At 37.7% G+C, this 6,610-nt stretch overlaps 1 long non-coding RNA gene across 1 annotated transcript; it reads left to right on the top strand.

The window, feature by feature from the left end:
- The first annotated feature begins 1,637 nt into the window (after positions 1-1,637).
- LOC124874431 lies at positions 1,638-6,061 on the top strand. The gene is made up of 3 exons (XR_007039805.1): positions 1,638-1,741; positions 4,561-4,782; positions 4,852-6,061. It is a non-coding gene; the product is annotated as an uncharacterized LOC124874431 (long non-coding RNA).
- Positions 6,062-6,610: the final 549 nt, after the last annotated feature.

The raw sequence follows: 6,610 nt of genomic DNA, 5'->3' as shown, positions 1-6,610 counted from the left end.
GTGCAAACTTTAAAAATAGGTGATTCACACCATAGAAAATGAGATTAGACTGAACTGCTTCCTGCAAACACTGAGGGCATCCTCTGAAAGCAACACAACCACTGATCCCTCCAGAAGAATTACCAGCTAAATATAGTCCCTCAGAGGCTTCAGGGCAGAAAATAAGCAATGGGATGCAGAAAGCATGGCGGAGGGAAAGGAAGGTAAAGCAGGAGGTTGAAAGGAGTGGGGTAGATGGTACTCAAAGAGAAAAAAAAGGAAATGCATGTAAATAGGCACAGGTGATATTTTGACCTCTGACACATAAAAATAAAAATAAGCTATTACATTTGCACTGTTGTTGTTATCTTGTTCTTTCAATTTTGTCAAGGAAATCATGCTTATAAATAGGCTTTGCTTTGTCTGACATTAACATTTTAATTTTAGATATGCATATCAATAAAAACTTTTAATTAACAAAGTAGTTTATTTGTTAAAACCCGAAACTGAGGAATAGTATATTATTTTGGATAGGGAGAACATTAATTCAGATTAAGATGAGCAGCAAAGTTGCCTTTGACCCCATTTATCTAAATTAATAAGGATTAAGCAAATCGCTGAAAGAAGAGGCTCATTTTGTGTCAGTGCAGGTCTTAGCACAGTAACATGTGGTCAAAAATATTGGAAAACATTTGGTCAGCTGAATTTCGTCAGCATTGTCTTCAATTTTGACAAAGATACACTATCTTCTGTGAGTCTTGTTGTAAATGAGCCGACTGGTGTTTTAATAGTGCTGCTGTGGCATGTTGAGGTCAAGAGTCATTTAAGTTACATGTTACTGATTTATTTTAAACTTCAAAAAGGCAGGACAACCATAAAAACCCTTTTTAAGCAAGGTGCTTTTCCTGCTGGGACTTTGAACTTAAATTTAAAGCTCTGTTGTTTTTCCTAGTTTCCCTAACTTGTGTACATGGCTTTTTTCTGAGCCTTCTCCACTGAGGATTTGTGTTTGTACAAAATTAGGTGCACAAAATTACAATGGCACTAAAAGATATGTCCACTATTTGATTAAACAACGCTTAATTAATTAGAGTTTATGGAGAGCAACAAGGCTGATTACGCTTTGCAGACTGCACAGCTGACTTGATTATACTAGGAAAACAGAAAAAATATTATCCTTGCTTTAAAACTATCAAGGATCTTTAAGAGTGACTAACAAGGTGAGCCACTGGAAATCAAATTAGGGAGCGCAGTAATTAAAGGTCAAAATCTTTGCCTATGTGTGATCATTTACAGCACTCAGGGTCTGAATTCAGCAACGCTAGGACTGTTACTGTGAAGATTCTGAGGTGTTAGGTTATGGTTTTCATTTGAGTTCATTTTATTTCAGCCTTTTCCTTCTTATGTTCATATGTATGGTCTTGCCAGATTCAGTAATTTTTGTCATTTGGGGTATGCCATACCATGAAGGGTTACTTTCTTCTTGTTCAGCTCCATTTATATTAATTTGTCTTTTCTTCCCTTCTGTCTCAGCTGCTCCACATTTCGTCTGATTACTCTGTCTTCTCTTTGCCTCAGCTGCAATTCAGTCCCTCCAATTAGCTCTTCTGGTCATTTCGCTACACCTGCCCCAGTATAGATAATTACCGGATCTCTTTGTTCCTCACTGGTTCCTTCCGTTTTTACTGCTGTCTGGTCGGCTGTCCGGTCGTGCATGATTTCTCCATGGTTCAAGTTGCCTCCTGCTAGTCTGCTTGATTCTGTAAGTTCTTTTCGTTTCGTCTATTAAAAGCTGTCATCCTCAGTTTGAGTTTGCTCTTCATTTGAGTCTTTACCACCCCAACATGACATGTTATACAAGTTCAGATAAGAAACTTCCTAAACTCCTGCGTCAGATATCCTGATGATGAAATTAGTATGCCTGTCTCCAGTTGACATTTGTACAGTTAGTGGTGCATTGCCAACACTAAGTGTGGATGAAAAGTGTGAAACTATAATATGAAAAAAATAGTTCAAACTGGTGACACATGAGGAAAATATTAATACATCCACCTGCATGCAATTACATGCGTGAATATTGAAGCATTTGCAAAGTGGTGCAGGAATTGCCTTTAACAAACACTGGCTTTAAAACATTTCTTTTTAAATATGTTGAGTTTAATCTCACTGTAGAATTGATGCATTCAGGTTGATTCTGTTGATTTCTCTGTGGTCATTGCTGATGTATTTTCAACACTTGGCACTAAGATACTTTAGGAAGTATTTCATTAGAAGATATTGCAAATGGATAAAAAATAAAGTCCCGCCTTAAAAGATGACTCGTTCATTTTTGTTTCCGAAGACATTCCTGTTTAAATTGGGTTCTGAACTGTCAATGCACTTCTGCATTTATTTATAAAAGTATTCTGTGTAATCTTAAAAGACAAATAGGAGATTAACGGATAAGAATCGGATTCTCTGTTTTATACGCTGTTACTTCATTTAGCAGCATCTTCAACTCAAGTTCTGTGAAGTTCCTCTTCTTCACATTATTGGACATGATTTCGTTTCACTGTGCAACAAGGATACACCTACATGCAGGTCTATTTACATCCACTTACATATTTAAATGGTGACTTGTCCAGAGGGTGGGTCTTGTTCCCTCAAGTTAAATTCCACATTGATCATGATATTATGTCATTTTATATAAATCAACTGCAGAGGATGTACTTTCTTATAACGCTAGCAAGTAGAAAAACTTGCAGTCTGAAGAATGATTTATTAGGGAAGCCAATGACATAAAAATGATTTAAAAACTCAGTGATTACAGTGATTTTCCTTACAGCTATCCATCAAGAGTGGGTATCTAAAAAACATGAAAGGTTTATTACTGCAATTGGAAATGCTAATGCACAACAAAAAGAGCATGTTAATTATTAGCTTTTCAGCACACAAGTTTTTCTTCACTGTTAAACCGAGAGTTCCGTAACCTATGAACCAGAAAGGGCTTAGTTCAGGATCTCTGAAAATCTCTCCAGGGCTGTGTCATAGTTATTTTGGCATCCAACTAGATAGAGATCGCTCCTGCTGACTGCTCTTCAATAATAGATAAGCATTTATTCTTTTAAAAAAGCACTGTTCATCACTTCCTGCAGAGACTTCTGTGAGAGAAAGACAGAGGATGAAAGAGAAACCAAGAGAGAAATAAGAAGAATGAAACCCGTTCCATCTTCTGAGGTGCAAAATGCTTCACACCAGTGGAACCAGTGTCCAAAAGGAATCAATTATAGGAGTAGCTGGGGGAGGAAAAGAGAGTCTAATTTGTTTGTGTAGTCGGTGTGTGAAAATGAGTCATTGTGGGGGACATATTCCCAAACAGAACCCCTTTTGTTGCTCCATTTCTCTTTTGTCCCTCTACATCTTGTTTCTCTCAACCTTGTGTCATTCACTCTCTGTCCTGATGAAGTCATGCTGCCATGTCTGGTTGGGGGCTAACTCTGACATGCATGTACGGAGTTCTTCTTGTCACTACTAAAAGCCATTAACCCTTAAAATGATGGGTTGCGGCAGCACTTATGGCAACATTCATAAGGTATGAGATCCAGTTACCTCATCTGGCTTGTTTTTCTCAACTCTAAAGCTAATGAGATACAGGCAGGGTCCTAACTGAGATCTGGAGTATTATCTACAGGCAAGTTCGTGCTTTATGGCTAAACTCTAACTGGCCTGGACTTGGTCTAAAGGAAAGAAAGCATTAAATTAGATATACCCGATGCAGTCTTTATGATCTGCTAGCTTTACATTCAGTAGTTTTAAAAACAAGCAAAACGAGTCAATTAAATATATGTATTAGCTCTGTTCTTATATAATAAAACTGCCTACTAAATATCCTCTAAGGACAAAAACGCCAGGTTTTACTTCTTCTTGCTCTCTCTCATCTCACCGGAGTCTGTGGTGGTACAGACTCACTTTAACATTAGTAAAGACCTTGCTTTTCAGGCTGTGGCTCTGAGGCTCTGGAACTCTCTTCTATTCTTCCTGCGCTTCGTGAACTCCACTGTCTCTTCTAAAAAGCAGTTGAACACATTTGTATACAGACAGGTTTTCAAATAGACTGCTACACGTATTTCTAATGTATATTTTGTTTTGTGTTTTTGTGAAGCACTTTGTGATTTCAATGTCTGTGAAAGGTGCTATATAAATACATTTTACTTACTTACTTTGATCGCTTTAGAGAAACCAGCATGTGCCCCTAAAGAAATGTGAACAGAGGCTGAGGTGTAAAAATAAATTATCTCAGCTTGAGGTGATCTCTGAAAACATCTTCTGAACACTTATTTTTGCTCAGGAAACACTAAAGAATTGTGTTTTTAAGCTTTTAAGAAATCCAAATCCTAGGAAAGCCTTTGTCACCTTCACAACACTATAAAGAGAAGGTTATACGCTGGTAGTCATAGAAAAGATATAGTACTTTTTCAAGGTTGAAAATGTTTAGAATTTCTGAAATGAAAGTTTGGAAATTTACATGAAAAAGCAAAAGGGAACCTGTTTCCTCAGATGAGAGGAGCTTTTATTCTGTTTTGTATTTTGTTACATTCAAAGACCAAGGACCATCTGTTGGGGCCTGCTTCCTTTTAGTACCTGTGAGGTGTGGGCGTATCCACTTATCCAGAACCATGTTCTAACCTGGATTTCATACCTACTGTTTGACCTTCGATCTCCTTCATTTATTGGATGTCTGGTTTGGCTCCCTAAGACCCCTGGACTCCCGGATACCCAACCTCCACTGTAACCTCCATGAACTGTCTGCCTGCCTGGAACCCAGTAAGCAAAAGGCTTTTTACACAGTTTCTAAAAAGACCTTCCTGGAGTAACTTCTCTCTCTCTCCCCAGAGAAACCAAGAAGCCTTTGTGCCCTCCTGTGGTTGACTGACCTGAGAAAGACCTGAACTTAGTTTGTGCTGTGAAAATAAACCTTTTTTCTAAAGAACTATTTTGCTCCTGAGTGAGGTTTTGCTTGTGGGTCAGACATTTACCTAAAGCGATGACACCATCTAAGTTATTTTTCAAGTGGAGTAACATGTTTCTTTTTACACTATCAACATTCTTCTTTAAACTTTCATTTGCACTTTAACTCTTTTGTATAGGCAGGGGAAGGCATGCAATATTGGTAGATGATGCTTCAGCATGACAAATAGCTACAGTCATATTCAGTAAATTAGAATTTGCGTTCTGATGAGACTCCTTTGTTAGATTGGAACTACGTTTTGAAAACACCAACCTGGATGTTATTGGTGCCTAGGAATTATAACTTCTAAAACATTCCTGTTACAGTGAAAAACACAATCCCCACAGCATGATGCGGCCATCACCATATTTCAACATGAGCATGGAGTCACGGGGTGTTAGATTTCCCCCACACATTGTTTGTTTGTAGGCTAGAAACCTTAATTTAGTCTTATTGTACAGGAACACATTTCTTCCATGTTAAAGACGGTTTGTGAGGGGCAGCTAATAGCTGTCCTGCTTTAAACGTCTCACCAACTTTTCCCCTGACCTGCCTGCTCTGTTCCTTGGCCTTCATGATGCTTTGTGTTCTCTAATGTTCTCTTACAGATCTCTGAGGCCTTCACAAAATTAAATTACACACAGGTGCACTCTGTTTAAAAATAGGTGACTTCGAAGGCAGTTGGTTTTATTGTAGTTCATTTAGGTTTATTGAGTTACAGGGGGCTGAATGCATATGGATGTCAAACCTTTCAGCTTGTTTTTTGAAATCTGTTGAAAATACGTATGTTTTTCCTTTCGCTTCACTGTAATGTGCTCTGCACATACTATCCCAATTACACATATTGATGTTTTTCGTTTGATGTGACACAATGTGAGAAAGATCAACAGGGATAAATACTATTACAAGGGTTAGGGTTGTCATGCCCATGCTGTAAGGAATATGTAATATGTGCAAAATGCTGTTCATATAAATCTTTTTACCAGTTTTGTGTTGTTACCAACTGTGGTTGATGATCAAATTCTTTTGTCTTTGTTTGTGTGTCAATGTTTTAAAATATAGAAATGTGTTCCTGTTGTTTCTTTAAAATTTGCAAAAATATCAGCCTGCCTTCAATCGTTTTATTGCATTATTGTGAAATGAGTCATTTCCAGCAGTTGTTGGACATGAGGTGTGGTATATGCTGGACAGTCCACTGGTCTAAATACAACAGATAGCCATGCACAGCTTTATCTCTACGGGCAACTTAAAGTCACCAATTAGCCTAACATACATTTTTGAGTATATGAGAAATATGGATTATCCAAAGGAACCTCCTGTATTCACAGAGTTTAATAAGCCAAAGAATGCTTCAGATATGAATTAACTACCTGTGTGTTAAAACAAACAGGACAGGGGTAAGATATAGTCCAGAATAAGGTTCAGCAGGCAAATCTGTAAACTTTAACAAATTTTCTCCGGCTGTTTTCTTGTCACTACTGTGTTTTTCATTCATTTTATTCTCCACTGATGTTAGATCCTAAAGTTTAATGATCAAGAGAGCTTACGACCATGCCTACCACATGGTCATATACAGTATTTACATTAATATCTGGAGCCTACCTTGATACTTTGAAGATGATTGCTCAGCAATGTCGGTAGAGG

This window comes from Girardinichthys multiradiatus, chromosome 9 (genome assembly GCF_021462225.1).
Source record: "Girardinichthys multiradiatus isolate DD_20200921_A chromosome 9, DD_fGirMul_XY1, whole genome shotgun sequence".
Classification (NCBI taxonomy): domain Eukaryota; kingdom Metazoa; phylum Chordata; class Actinopteri; order Cyprinodontiformes; family Goodeidae; genus Girardinichthys; species Girardinichthys multiradiatus.
This window is presented reverse-complemented; position numbering and strand designations above follow the sequence as displayed.